The sequence below is a fragment of the Taudactylus pleione genome, unplaced genomic scaffold (assembly GCF_031769625.1).
Source record: "Taudactylus pleione unplaced genomic scaffold, aTauple2 ptg000085l, whole genome shotgun sequence".
Taxonomy (NCBI): Eukaryota; Metazoa; Chordata; class Amphibia; order Anura; family Myobatrachidae; genus Taudactylus; species Taudactylus pleione.
In genome coordinates, this window is record NW_028284487.1 from 5267071 (window position 1) to 5281199 (window position 14129).

Here is a 14129-nt window from a genome sequence, read left to right on the forward strand (position 1 = left end):
GTGGCAGGTGTGCTAATTCTACATTAAATAAGCATGGGACCAATGAAATAAACAGAACGATAATAAATTATTTTGTACTCCAGGTAATGTCTGGTAGTGGTATAGAAGTAGTTGTGGCCGAGTGGTTAAGGCGATGGACTTGAAATCCATTGGGGTTTCTCTGCGCAGGTTCAAATCCTGCCAGCTACGTCTTGCTTTTCGAGCGTGTCAATAACAGAGATCATACTTCCTTGACTCCTTTATTTTCTAGGAAACTATACTAGCTATTATATTTCCCATAGTTTGTCTATTAATATAGCAGCTACCAAATAGAAATTGCAACAGGTTTTAAATGACAATCATGAAATGGAAAGCAATTATTTTTCTACAGAAGCTCATCACAAAATCAACGTGCAGGTAGTTGTGGCCGAGTGGTTAAGGTGATTGACTCGAAATCCATTGGGGTTTCCCTGCGCAGGTTCAGATCCTGCCAGCTACGTTACGTTTTGCTTTTCAAATTTATTTAAAAACACAATATGCATTTGAGATGTAGAAAAGCAAAATATGTTATTTTGAACAATGTAACTGTCTCATCCTAAATCACCTTCACCTGCATCCTCTTTCACAATGGACTGCTTTTTGAAGCACGTGATCTCAGACAGTGCGGCTCTTCCTGCATTTTAGGAACATGTCATTAAACCATCTCCAATTTTTTTTTACTGTTTCATGATGTAATGGTTATTTATGTGTAGATCTGAGTTAAAATTAGTTTTGTTAATAAAAACTAAACTTTTAATTAACAAATCAGCAGCACTAGGAAGAAATGTGCATATCAGATACTTTCAAATATCACAAAACTGTAGTGCTATCTGTGGAATTACAGTGAATGTGTTGCAATTATTTCCATTGGCCACTTTTTAAGATACATAACAAAGTTTATTTGTTCATTCCAGAACATATTATCATCTTCATCATAATCAACAATTGCCACCAAGCTCAGGAAATCTTTCCCATCTTAAAGATAATCTTAAATATATCTCTATAACACTGACATGAGCTGTTTCTTTTTAAAACATAAACAGTAATTGAAAAATTTAAATCAATATTTTTTGGAAACCATCATACTCACCATTGTATCCTAATCCTGATTTAATCCTAGTTTGCAGCCTTGATGTTATGAACTAATTATTTCACATATACATTTGCAGAATCCTATGATGTGCCTTTCACAATATCCATACTGCCACTAAAGAATGCAAAATTTGATCTTGAGAGATCTGCAGAGATGAAATGAATGTTGAGAGAAAATGCATGTTAATAAACAAATTTATGATTGTGCAGTGGCAGGTGTGCTAATTCTACATTAAATAAGCATGGGACCAATGAAATAAACAGAACGATAATAAATTATTTTGTATGCCAGGTAATGTCTGGTAGTGGTATAGAAGTTGTGGCCGAGTGGTTAAGGCGATTGACTCGAAATCCATTGGGGTTCCCTGCGCAGGTTCAAATCCTGCCAGCTACATTACGTTTTGCTTTTCAAACTTATTTAAAAACACAATATGCATTTGAGATGTAGAAAAGCAAAATATGTTATGTTGAACAATGTAACTGTCTCATCCTAAATCACCTTCACCTGCATCCTCTTTCACAATGGACTGCTTTTTGAAGCACGTGATCTCAGACAGTGCGGCTCTTCCTGCATTTTAGGAACATGTCATTAAACCATCTCCAATTTTTTTTTACTGTTTCATGATGTAATGGTTATTTATGTGTAGATCTGAGTTAAAATTAGTTTTGTTAATAACAACGAAACTTTTAATTAACAAATCAGCAGCACTAGGTAGAAATGTGCATATCAGATACTTTCAAATATCACAAAACTGTAGTGCTATCTGTGGAATTACAGTGAATGTATTGCAATTATTTCCATCAGCCACTTTGTAAGATACATAACAAAGTTTATTTGTTCATTCCAGAACATATTATCGTCCTCATCATAATCAACAATTGCCACCAAGCTCAGGAAATCTTTCCCATCTTAAAGTTAATCTTAAAAATGTTTCCCCGCGCAGGTTCAAATCCTGCCAGCTACGTCTTGCTTTTCGAGCGTGTCAAAAACAGAGATCATACTTCCTTGACTCCTTTATTTTCTAGGAAACTATACTAGCTATTATATTTCCCATAGTTTGTCTATTAATATAGCAGCTACCAAATAGAAATTGCAACAGGTTTTAAATGACAATCATGAAATGGAAAGCAATTATTTTTCTACAGAAGCTCATCACAAAATCAGCGTGCAGGTAGTTGTGGCCGAGTGGTTAAGGCGATGGACTTGAAATCCATTGGGGTTTCCCCGCACAGGTTCAAATCCTGCCAGCTACGTTACATTTTGCTTTTCAAACTTATTTAAAAACACAATATGCATTTAAGATGTAGAAAAGCAAAATATGTTATGTTGAACAATGTAACTGTCTCATCCTAAATCACCTTCACCTGCATCCTATTTCACAATGGACTGATTTTTGAAGCACGTGATCTCAGACAGTGCGGCTCTTCCTGCATTTTAGGAACATGTCATTAAACCATCTCCAATTTTTTTTTACTGTTTCATGATGTAATGGTTATTTATGTGTAGATCTGAGTTAAAATTAGTTTTGTTAATAAAAACTAAACTTTTAATTAACAAATCAGCAGCACTAGGTAGAAATGTGCATATCAGATACTTTCAAATATCACAAAATTGTAGTGCTATCTGTGGAATTACAGTGAATGTATTGCAATTATTTCCATCGGCCACTTTTTAAGATACATAACAAAGTTTATTTGTTCATTCCAGAACATATTATCATCTTCATCATAATCAACAATTGCCACCAAGCTCAGGAAATCTTTCCCATCTTAAAGTTAATCTTAAATATATCTCTATAACACTGACATGAGCTGTTTCTTTTTAAAACATAAACAGTAATTGAAAAATTTAAATCAATATTTTTTGGAAACCTTCATTCTCTGCATTGTATCCTAATCCTGATTTAATCCTAGTTTGCAGCCTTGATGTTATGAACTAATTATTTCACATATACATTTGCAGAATCCTATGATGTGCCTTTCACAATATCCATACTGCCACTAAAGAATGCAAAATTTGATCTTGAGAGATCTGCAGAGATGAAATGAATGATGAGAGAAAATGCATGTTAATAAACAAATTTATGATTGTGCAGTGGCAGGTGTGCTAATTCTACATTAAATAAGCATGGGACCAATGAAATAAACAGAACGATAATAAATTATTTTGTACTCCAGGTAATGTCTGGTAGTGGTATAGAAGTAGTTGTGGCCGAGTGGTTAAGGCGATGGACTTGAAATCCATTGGGGTTTCTCTGCGCAGGTTCAAATCCTGCCAGCTACGTCTTGCTTTTCGAGCGTGTCAATAACAGAGATCATACTTCCTTGACTCCTTTATTTTCTAGGAAACTATACTAGCTATTATATTTCCCATAGTTTGTCTATTAATATAGCAGCTACCAAATAGAAATTGCAACAGGTTTTAAATGACAATCATGAAATGGAAAGCAATTATTTTTCTACAGAAGCTCATCACAAAATCAACGTGCAGGTAGTTGTGGCCGAGTGGTTAAGGCGATTGACTCGAAATCCATTGGGGTTTCCCTGCGCAGGTTCAGATCCTGCCAGCTACGTTACGTTTTGCTTTTCAAATTTATTTAAAAACACAATATGCATTTGAGATGTAGAAAAGCAAAATATGTTATTTTGAACAATGTAACTGTCTCATCCTAAATCACCTTCACCTGCATCCTCTTTCACAATGGACTGCTTTTTGAAGCACGTGATCTCAGACAGTGCGGCTCTTCCTGCATTTTAGGAACATGTCATTAAACCATCTCCAATTTTTTTTTACTGTTTCATGATGTAATGGTTATTTATGTGTAGATCTGAGTTAAAATTAGTTTTGTTAATAAAAACTAAACTTTTAATTAACAAATCAGCAGCACTAGGAAGAAATGTGCATATCAGATACTTTCAAATATCACAAAACTGTAGTGCTATCTGTGGAATTACAGTGAATGTGTTGCAATTATTTCCATTGGCCACTTTTTAAGATACATAACAAAGTTTATTTGTTCATTCCAGAACATATTATCATCTTCATCATAATCAACAATTGCCACCAAGCTCAGGAAATCTTTCCCATCTTAAAGATAATCTTAAATATATCTCTATAACACTGACATGAGCTGTTTCTTTTTAAAACATAAACAGTAATTGAAAAATTTAAATCAATATTTTTTGGAAACCATCATACTCACCATTGTATCCTAATCCTGATTTAATCCTAGTTTGCAGCCTTGATGTTATGAACTAATTATTTCACATATACATTTGCAGAATCCTATGATGTGCCTTTCACAATATCCATACTGCCACTAAAGAATGCAAAATTTGATCTTGAGAGATCTGCAGAGATGAAATGAATGTTGAGAGAAAATGCATGTTAATAAACAAATTTATGATTGTGCAGTGGCAGGTGTGCTAATTCTACATTAAATAAGCATGGGACCAATGAAATAAACAGAACGATAATAAATTATTTTGTATGCCAGGTAATGTCTGGTAGTGGTATAGAAGTTGTGGCCGAGTGGTTAAGGCGATTGACTCGAAATCCATTGGGGTTCCCTGCGCAGGTTCAAATCCTGCCAGCTACATTACGTTTTGCTTTTCAAACTTATTTAAAAACACAATATGCATTTGAGATGTAGAAAAGCAAAATATGTTATGTTGAACAATGTAACTGTCTCATCCTAAATCACCTTCACCTGCATCCTCTTTCACAATGGACTGCTTTTTGAAGCACGTGATCTCAGACAGTGCGGCTCTTCCTGCATTTTAGGAACATGTCATTAAACCATCTCCAATTTTTTTTTACTGTTTCATGATGTAATGGTTATTTATGTGTAGATCTGAGTTAAAATTAGTTTTGTTAATAACAACGAAACTTTTAATTAACAAATCAGCAGCACTAGGTAGAAATGTGCATATCAGATACTTTCAAATATCACAAAACTGTAGTGCTATCTGTGGAATTACAGTGAATGTATTGCAATTATTTCCATCAGCCACTTTGTAAGATACATAACAAAGTTTATTTGTTCATTCCAGAACATATTATCGTCCTCATCATAATCAACAATTGCCACCAAGCTCAGGAAATCTTTCCCATCTTAAAGTTAATCTTAAAAATGTTTCCCCGCGCAGGTTCAAATCCTGCCAGCTACGTCTTGCTTTTCGAGCGTGTCAAAAACAGAGATCATACTTCCTTGACTCCTTTATTTTCTAGGAAACTATACTAGCTATTATATTTCCCATAGTTTGTCTATTAATATAGCAGCTACCAAATAGAAATTGCAACAGGTTTTAAATGACAATCATGAAATGGAAAGCAATTATTTTTCTACAGAAGCTCATCACAAAATCAGCGTGCAGGTAGTTGTGGCCGAGTGGTTAAGGCGATGGACTTGAAATCCATTGGGGTTTCCCCGCACAGGTTCAAATCCTGCCAGCTACGTTACATTTTGCTTTTCAAACTTATTTAAAAACACAATATGCATTTAAGATGTAGAAAAGCAAAATATGTTATGTTGAACAATGTAACTGTCTCATCCTAAATCACCTTCACCTGCATCCTATTTCACAATGGACTGATTTTTGAAGCACGTGATCTCAGACAGTGCGGCTCTTCCTGCATTTTAGGAACATGTCATTAAACCATCTCCAATTTTTTTTTACTGTTTCATGATGTAATGGTTATTTATGTGTAGATCTGAGTTAAAATTAGTTTTGTTAATAAAAACTAAACTTTTAATTAACAAATCAGCAGCACTAGGTAGAAATGTGCATATCAGATACTTTCAAATATCACAAAATTGTAGTGCTATCTGTGGAATTACAGTGAATGTATTGCAATTATTTCCATCGGCCACTTTTTAAGATACATAAAAAAGTTTATTTGTTCATTCCAGAACATATTATCATCTTCATCATAATCAACAATTGCCACCAAGCTCAGGAAATCTTTCCCATCTTAAAGTTAATCTTAAATATATCTCTATAACACTGACATGAGCTGTTTCTTTTTAAAACATAAACAGTAATTGAAAAATTTAAATCAATATTTTTTGGAAACCTTCATTCTCTGCATTGTATCCTAATCCTGATTTAATCCTAGTTTGCAGCCTTGATGTTATGAACTAATTATTTCACATATACATTTGCAGAATCCTATGATGTGCCTTTCACAATATCCATACTGCCACTAAAGAATGCAAAATTTGATCTTGAGAGATCTGCAGAGATGAAATGAATGATGAGAGAAAATGCATGTTAATAAACAAATTTATGATTGTGCAGTGGCAGGTGTGCTAATTCTATATTAAATAAGCATGGGACCAATGAAATAAACAGAACGATAATAAATTATTTTGTACTCCAGGTAATGTCTGGTAATGGTATAGAAGTAGTTGTGGCCAAGTGGTTAAGGCGATGGACTTGAAATCCATTGGGGTTTCTCTGCGCAGGTTCAAATCCTGCCAGCTACGTCTTGCTTTCGAGCGTGTCAATAACAGAGATCATACTTCCTTGACTCCTTTATTTTCTAGGAAACTATACTAGCTATTATATTTCCCATAGTTTGTCTATTAATATAGCAGCTACCAAATAGAAATTGCAACAGGTTTTAAATGACAATCATGAAATGGAAAGCAATTATTTTTCTACAGAAGCTCATCACAAAATCAACGTGCAGGTAGTTGTGGCCGAGTGGTTAAGGCGATTGACTCGAAATCCATTGGGGTTTCCCTGCGCAGGTTCAGATCCTGCCAGCTACGTTACGTTTTGCTTTTCAAATTTATTTAAAAACACAATATGCATTTGAGATGTAGAAAAGCAAAATATGTTATGTTGAACAATGTAACTGTCTCATCCTAAATCACCTTCACCTGCATCCTATTTCACAATGGACTGCTTTTTGAAGCACGTGATCTCAGACAGTGCGGCTCTTCCTGCATTTTAGGAACATGTCATTAAACCATCTCCAATTTTTTTTTACTGTTTCATGATGTAATGGTTATTTATGTGTAGATCTGAGTTAAAATTTGTTTTGTTAATAAAAACTAAACTTTTAATTAACAAATCAGCAGCACTAGGAAGAAATGTGCATATCAGATACTTTAAAATATCACAAAACTGTAGTGCTATCTGTGGAATTACAGTGAATGTATTGCAATTATTTCCATCGGCCACTTTTTAAGATACATAACAAAGTTTATTTGTTCATTCCAGAACATATTATCATCTTCATCATAATCAACAATTGCCACCAAGCTCAGGAAATCTTTCCCATCTTAAAGTTAATCTTAAATATATCTCTATAACACTGACATGAGCTGTTTCTTTTTAAAACATAAACAGTAATTGAAAAATTTAAATCAATATTTTTTGGAAACCATCATACTCACCATTGTATCCTAATCCTGATTTAATCCTAGTTTGCAGCCTTGATGGTATGAACTAATTATTTCACATATACATTTGCAGAATCCTATGGTGTGCCTTTCACAATATCCATACTGCCACTAAAGAATGCAAAATTTGATCTTGAGAGATCTGCAGAGATGAAATGAATGATGAGAGAAAATGCATGTTAATAAACAAATTTATGATTGTGCAGTGGCAGGTGTGCTAATTCTACATTAAATAAGCATGGGACCAATGAAATAAACAGAACGATAATAAATTATTTTCTACTCCAGGTAATGTCTGGTAGTGGTATAGAAGTAGTTGTGGCCGAGTGGTTAAGGCGATGGACTTGAAATCCATTGAAGTTTCCCCGCGCAGGTTCAAATCCTGCCAGCTAAGTTTTGCTTTTCGAGCATGTCAAAAACAGAGATCATACTTCCTTGACTCCTTTATTTTCTAGGAAACTATACTAGCTATTATATTTCCCATAGTTTGTCTATTAATATAGCAGCTACCAAATAGAAATTGCAACAGGTTTTAAATGACAATCATGAAATGGAAAGCAATTATTTTTCCACAGAAGCTCATCACAAAATCAACGTGCAGGTAGTTGTGGCCGAGTGGTTAAGGCGATGGACTCGAAATCCATTGGGGTTTCCCCGCTCATGTTCAAATCCTGTCAGCTACATTTTGCTTTTCAAACTTTTTTAAAAACACAATATGCATTTAAGATGTAGAAAAGCAAAATATGTTATTTTGAACAATGTAACTGTCTCATCCTAAATCACCTTCACCTGCATCCTCTTTCACAATGGACTGCTTTTTGAAGCACGTGATCTCAGACAGTGCGGCTCTTCCTGCATTTTAGGAACATGTCATTAAACCATCTCCAATTTTTTTTACTGTTTCATGATGTAATGGTTATTTATGTGTAGATCTGAGTTAAAATTAGTTTTGTTAATAAAAACTAAACTTTTAATTAACAAATCAGCAGCACTAGGAAGAAATGTGCATATCAGATACTTTCAAATATCACAAAACTGTAGTGCTATCTGTGGAATTACAGTGAATGTGTTGCAATTATTTCCATCGGCCACTTTTTAAGATACATAACAAAGTTTATTTGTTCATTCCAGAACATATTATCATCTTCATCATAATCAACAATTGCCACCAAGCTCAGGAAATCTTTCCCATCTTAAAGTTAATCTTAAATATATCTCTATAACACTGACATGAGCTGTTTCTTTTTAAAACATAAACAGTAATTGAAAAATTTAAATCAATATTTTTTGGAAACCATCATACTCACCATTGTATCCTAATCCTGATTTAATCCTAGTTTGCAGCCTTGATGTTATGAACTAATTATTTCACATATACATTTGCAGAATCCTATGATGTGCCTTTCACAATATCCATACTGCCACTAAAGAATGCAAAATTTGATCTTGAGAGATCTGCAGAGATGAAATGAATGATGAGAGAAAATGCATGTTAATAAACAAATTTATGATTGTGCAGTGGCAGGTGTGCTAATTCTACATTAAATAAGCATGGGACCAATGAAATAAACAGAACGATAATAAATTATTTTGTACTCCAGGTAATGTCAGGTAGTGGTATAGAAGTAGTTGTGGCCGAGTGGTTAAGGCGATGGACTTGAAATCCATTGGGGTTTCCCCGCGCAGGTTCAAATCCTGCCAGCTACGTCTTGCTTTTCGAGCGTGTCAATAACAGAGATCATACTTCCTTGACTCCTTTATTTTCTAGGAAACTATACTAGCTATTATATTTCCCATAGTTTGTCTATTAATATAGCAGCTACCAAATAGAAATTGCAACAGGTTTTAAATGACAATCATGAAATGGAAAGCAATTATTTTTCTACAGAAGCTCATCACAAAATCAACGTGCAGGTAGTTGTGGCCGAGTGGTTAAGACGATTGACTCGAAATCCATTGGGGTTTCCCTGCGCAGGTTCAAATCCTGCCAGCTACGTTATGTTTTGCTTTTCAAATTTATTTAAAAACACAATATGCATTTGAGATGTAGAAAAGCAAAATATGTTATGTTGAACAATGTAACTGTCTCATCCTAAATCACCTAAACCTGCATCCTATTTCACAATGGACTGCTTTTTGAAGCACGTGATCTCAGACAGTGCGGCTCTTCCTGCATTTTAGGAACATGTCATTAAACCATCTCCAATTTTTTTTTACTGTTTCATGATGTAATGGTTATTTATGTGTAGATCTGAGTTAAAATTTGTTTTGTTAATAAAAACTAAACTTTTAATTAACAAATCAGCAGCACTAGGAAGAAATGTGCATATCAGATACTTTCAAATATCACAAAACTGTAGTGCTATCTGTGGAATTACAGTGAATGTATTGCAATTATTTCCATCGGCCACTTTTTAAGATACATAACAAAGTTTATTTGTTCATTCCAGAACATATTATCATCTTCATCATAATCAACAATTGCCACCAAGCTCAGGAAATCTTTCCCATCTTAAAGTTAATCTTAAATATATCTCTATAACACTGACATGAGCTGTTTCTTTTTAAAACATAAACAGTAATTGAAAAATTTAAATCAATATTTTTTGGAAACCATCATACTCACCATTGTATCCTAATCCTGATTTAATCCTAGTTTGCAGCCTTGATGTTATGAACTAATTATTTCACATATACATTTGCAGAATCCTATGGTGTGCCTTTCACAATATCCATACTGCCACTAAAGAATGCAAAATTTGATCTTGAGAGATCTGCAGAGATGAAATGAATGATGAGAGAAAATGCATGTTAATAAACAAATTTATGATTGTGCAGTGGCAGGTGTGCTAATTCTACATTAAATAAGCATGGGACCAATGAAATAAACAGAACGATAATAAATTATTTTGTACTCCAGGTAATGTCTGGTAGTGGTATAGAAGTAGTTGTGGCCGAGTGGTTAAGGCGATGGACTTGAAATCCATTGAAGTTTCCCCGCGCAGGTTCAAATCCTGCCAGCTAAGTTTTGCTTTTCGAGCATGTCAAAAACAGAGATCATACTTCCTTGACTCCTTTATTTTCTAGGAAACTATACTAGCTATTATATTTCCCATAGTTTGTCTATTAATATAGCAGCTACCAAATAGAAATTGCAACAGGTTTTAAATGACAATCATGAAATGGAAAGCAATTATTTTTCCACAGAAGCTCATCACAAAATCAACGTGCAGGTAGTTGTGGCCGAGTGGTTAAGGCGATGGACTCGAAATCCATTGGGGTTTCCCCGCTCATGTTCAAATCCTGTCAGCTACATTTTGCTTTTCAAACTTATTTAAAAACACAATATGCATTTAAGATGTAGAAAAGCAAAATATGTTATTTTGAACAATGTAACTGTCTCATCCTAAATCACCTTCACCTGCATCCTCTTTCACAATGGACTGCTTTTTGAAGCACGTGATCTCAGACAGTGCGGCTCTTCCTGCATTTTAGGAACATGTCATTAAACCATCTCCAATTTTTTTTACTGTTTCATGATGTAATGGTTATTTATGTGTAGATCTGAGTTAAAATTAGTTTTGTTAATAAAAACTAAACTTTTAATTAACAAATCAGCAGCACTAGGAAGAAATGTGCATATCAGATACTTTCAAATATCACAAAACTGTAGTGCTATCTGTGGAATTACAGTGAATGTGTTGCAATTATTTCCATCGGCCACTTTTTAAGATACATAACAAAGTTTATTTGTTCATTCCAGAACATATTATCATCTTCATCATAATCAACAATTGCCACCAAGCTCAGGAAATCTTTCCCATCTTAAAGTTAATCTTAAATATATCTCTATAACACTGACATGAGCTGTTTCTTTTTAAAACATAAACAGTAATTGAAAAATTTAAATCAATATTTTTTGGAAACCATCATACTCACCATTGTATCCTAATCCTGATTTAATCCTAGTTTGCAGCCTTGATGTTATGAACTAATTATTTCACATATACATTTGCAGAATCCTATGATGTGCCTTTCACAATATCCATACTGCCACTAAAGAATGCAAAATTTGATCTTGAGAGATCTGCAGAGATGAAATGAATGATGAGAGAAAATGCATGTTAATAAACAAATTTATGATTGTGCAGTGGCAGGTGTGCTAATTCTACATTAAATAAGCATGGGACCAATGAAATAAACAGAACGATAATAAATTATTTTGTACTCCAGGTAATGTCTGGTAGTGGTATAGAAGTAGTTGTGGCCGAGTGGTTAAGGCGATGGACTTGAAATCCATTGGGGTTTCCCCGCGCAGGTTCAAATCCTGCCAGCTACGTCTTGCTTTTCGAGCGTGTCAATAACAGAGATCATACTTCCTTGACTCCTTTATTTTCTAGGAAACTATACTAGCTATTATATTTCCCATAGTTTGTCTATTAATATAGCAGCTACCAAATAGAAATTGCAACAGGTTTTAAATGACAATCATGAAATGGAAAGCAATTATTTTTCTACAGAAGCTCATCACAAAATCAACGTGCAGGTAGTTGTGGCCGAGTGGTTAAGGCGATTGACTCGAAATCCATTGGGGTTTCCCTGCGCAGGTTCAAATCCTGCCAGCTACGTTACGTTTTGCTTTTCAAATTTATTTAAAAACACAATATGCATTTGAGATGTAGAAAAGCAAAATATGTTATGTTGAACAATGTAACTGTCTCATCCTAAATCACCTTCACCTGCATCCTATTTCACAATGGACTGCTTTTTGAAGCACGTGATCTCAGACAGTGCGGCTCTTCCTGCATTTTAGGAACATGTCATTAAACCATCTCCAATTTTTTTTTACTGTTTCATGATGTAATGGTTATTTATGTGTAGATCTGAGTTAAAATTTGTTTTGTTAATAAAAACTAAACTTTTAATTAACAAATCAGCAGCACTAGGAAGAAATGTGCATATCAGATACTTTCAAATATCACAAAACTGTAGTGCTATCTGTGGAATTACAGTGAATGTATTGCAATTATTTCCATCGGCCACTTTTTAAGATACATAACAAAGTTTATTTGTTCATTCCAGAACATATTATCATCTTCATCATAATCAACAATTGCCACCAAGCTCAGGAAATCTTTCCCATCTTAAAGTTAATCTTAAATATATCTCTATAACACTGACATGAGCTGTTTCTTTTTAAAACATAAACAGTAATTGAAAAATTTAAATCAATATTTTTTGGAAACCATCATACTCACCATTGTATCCTAATCCTGATTTAATCCTAGTTTGCAGCCTTGATGTTATGAACTAATTATTTCACATATACATTTGCAGAATCCTATGGTGTGCCTTTCACAATATCCATACTGCCACTAAAGAATGCAAAATTTGATCTTGAGAGATCTGCAGAGATGAAATGAATGATGAGAGAAAATGCATGTTAATAAACAAATTTATGATTGTGCAGTGGCAGGTGTGCTAATTCTACATTGAATAAGCATGGGACCAATGAAATAAACAGAACGATAATAAATTATTTTGTACTCCAGGTAATGTCTGGTAGTGGTATAGAAGTAGTTGTGGCCGAGTGGTTAAGGCGATGGACTTGAAATCCATTGAAGTTTCCCCGCGCAGGTTCAAATCCTGCCAGCTAAGTTTTGCTTTTCGAGCATGTCAAAAACAGAGATCATACTTCCTTGACTCCTTTATTTTCTAGGAAACTATACTAGCTATTATATTTCCCATAGTTTGTCTATTAATATAGCAGCTACCAAATAGAAATTGCAACAGGTTTTAAATGACAATCATGAAATGGAAAGCAATTATTTTTCCACAGAAGCTCATCACAAAATCAACGTGCAGGTAGTTGTGGCCGAGTGGTTAAGGCGATGGACTCGAAATCCATTGGGGTTTCCCCGCTCATGTTCAAATCCTGTCAGCTACATTTTGCTTTTCAAACTTATTTAAAAACACAATATGCATTTAAGATGTAGAAAAGCAAAATATGTTATTTTGAACAATGTAACTGTCTCATCCTAAATCACCTTCACCTGCATCCTCTTTCACAATGGACTGCTTTTTGAAGCACGTGATCTCAGACAGTGCGGCTCTTCCTGCATTTTAGGAACATGTCATTAAACCATCTCCAATTTTTTTTTACTGTTTCATGATGTAATGGTTATTTATGTGTAGATCTGAGTTAAAATTAGTTTTGTTAATAAAAACTAAACTTTTAATTAACAAATCAGCAGCACTAGGAAGAAATGTGCATATCAGATACTTTCAAATATCACAAAACTGTAGTGCTATCTGTGGAATTACAGTGAATGTGTTGCAATTATTTCCATCGGCCACTTTTTAAGATACATAACAAAGTTTATTTGTTCATTCCAGAACATATTATCATCTTCATCATAATCAACAATTGCCACCAAGCTCAGGAAATCTTTCCCATCTTAAAGTTAATCTTAAATATATCTCTATAACACTGACATGAGCTGTTTCTTTTTAAAACATAAACAGTAATTGAAAAATTTAAATCAATATTTTTTGGAAACCATCATACTCACCATTGTATCCTAATCCTGATTTAATCCTAGTTTG

The 14129-nt window shown here is 34.1% G+C and overlaps 20 non-coding genes across 20 annotated transcripts; all 20 read left to right on the plus strand.

Moving 5' to 3' along the window:
- The first annotated feature begins 107 nt into the window (after positions 1-107).
- On the plus strand, positions 108-189 carry TRNAS-UGA (transfer RNA serine (anticodon UGA)). The gene has a single exon. It is a non-coding gene; the product is annotated as a tRNA-Ser (tRNA).
- A 207-nt stretch (positions 190-396) lies between these two features.
- TRNAS-CGA (transfer RNA serine (anticodon CGA)) lies at positions 397-478 on the plus strand. Its single transcript has one exon. It is a non-coding gene; the product is annotated as a tRNA-Ser (tRNA).
- Positions 479-1426: 948 nt separating this feature from the next.
- Positions 1427-1504, plus strand: TRNAS-CGA (transfer RNA serine (anticodon CGA)). Its single transcript has one exon. It is a non-coding gene; the product is annotated as a tRNA-Ser (tRNA).
- A 778-nt stretch (positions 1505-2282) lies between these two features.
- Positions 2283-2364, plus strand: TRNAS-UGA (transfer RNA serine (anticodon UGA)). The gene has a single exon. It is a non-coding gene; the product is annotated as a tRNA-Ser (tRNA).
- A 948-nt stretch (positions 2365-3312) lies between these two features.
- Positions 3313-3394, plus strand: TRNAS-UGA (transfer RNA serine (anticodon UGA)). Its single transcript has one exon. It is a non-coding gene; the product is annotated as a tRNA-Ser (tRNA).
- A 207-nt stretch (positions 3395-3601) lies between these two features.
- TRNAS-CGA (transfer RNA serine (anticodon CGA)) lies at positions 3602-3683 on the plus strand. Its single transcript has one exon. It is a non-coding gene; the product is annotated as a tRNA-Ser (tRNA).
- Positions 3684-4631: 948 nt separating this feature from the next.
- Positions 4632-4709, plus strand: TRNAS-CGA (transfer RNA serine (anticodon CGA)). The gene has a single exon. It is a non-coding gene; the product is annotated as a tRNA-Ser (tRNA).
- Positions 4710-5487: 778 nt separating this feature from the next.
- Positions 5488-5569, plus strand: TRNAS-UGA (transfer RNA serine (anticodon UGA)). The gene has a single exon. It is a non-coding gene; the product is annotated as a tRNA-Ser (tRNA).
- A 948-nt stretch (positions 5570-6517) lies between these two features.
- TRNAS-UGA (transfer RNA serine (anticodon UGA)) lies at positions 6518-6599 on the plus strand. The gene has a single exon. It is a non-coding gene; the product is annotated as a tRNA-Ser (tRNA).
- Positions 6600-6805: 206 nt separating this feature from the next.
- On the plus strand, positions 6806-6887 carry TRNAS-CGA (transfer RNA serine (anticodon CGA)). The gene has a single exon. It is a non-coding gene; the product is annotated as a tRNA-Ser (tRNA).
- Positions 6888-7835: 948 nt separating this feature from the next.
- On the plus strand, positions 7836-7917 carry TRNAS-UGA (transfer RNA serine (anticodon UGA)). Its single transcript has one exon. It is a non-coding gene; the product is annotated as a tRNA-Ser (tRNA).
- Positions 7918-8124: 207 nt separating this feature from the next.
- On the plus strand, positions 8125-8206 carry TRNAS-CGA (transfer RNA serine (anticodon CGA)). Its single transcript has one exon. It is a non-coding gene; the product is annotated as a tRNA-Ser (tRNA).
- A 942-nt stretch (positions 8207-9148) lies between these two features.
- Positions 9149-9230, plus strand: TRNAS-UGA (transfer RNA serine (anticodon UGA)). The gene has a single exon. It is a non-coding gene; the product is annotated as a tRNA-Ser (tRNA).
- A 207-nt stretch (positions 9231-9437) lies between these two features.
- On the plus strand, positions 9438-9519 carry TRNAS-CGA (transfer RNA serine (anticodon CGA)). The gene has a single exon. It is a non-coding gene; the product is annotated as a tRNA-Ser (tRNA).
- Positions 9520-10467: 948 nt separating this feature from the next.
- TRNAS-UGA (transfer RNA serine (anticodon UGA)) lies at positions 10468-10549 on the plus strand. Its single transcript has one exon. It is a non-coding gene; the product is annotated as a tRNA-Ser (tRNA).
- Positions 10550-10756: 207 nt separating this feature from the next.
- TRNAS-CGA (transfer RNA serine (anticodon CGA)) lies at positions 10757-10838 on the plus strand. Its single transcript has one exon. It is a non-coding gene; the product is annotated as a tRNA-Ser (tRNA).
- A 942-nt stretch (positions 10839-11780) lies between these two features.
- TRNAS-UGA (transfer RNA serine (anticodon UGA)) lies at positions 11781-11862 on the plus strand. The gene has a single exon. It is a non-coding gene; the product is annotated as a tRNA-Ser (tRNA).
- A 207-nt stretch (positions 11863-12069) lies between these two features.
- On the plus strand, positions 12070-12151 carry TRNAS-CGA (transfer RNA serine (anticodon CGA)). Its single transcript has one exon. It is a non-coding gene; the product is annotated as a tRNA-Ser (tRNA).
- Positions 12152-13099: 948 nt separating this feature from the next.
- Positions 13100-13181, plus strand: TRNAS-UGA (transfer RNA serine (anticodon UGA)). The gene has a single exon. It is a non-coding gene; the product is annotated as a tRNA-Ser (tRNA).
- A 207-nt stretch (positions 13182-13388) lies between these two features.
- TRNAS-CGA (transfer RNA serine (anticodon CGA)) lies at positions 13389-13470 on the plus strand. Its single transcript has one exon. It is a non-coding gene; the product is annotated as a tRNA-Ser (tRNA).
- The last annotated feature ends 659 nt before the right edge of the window (positions 13471-14129 follow it).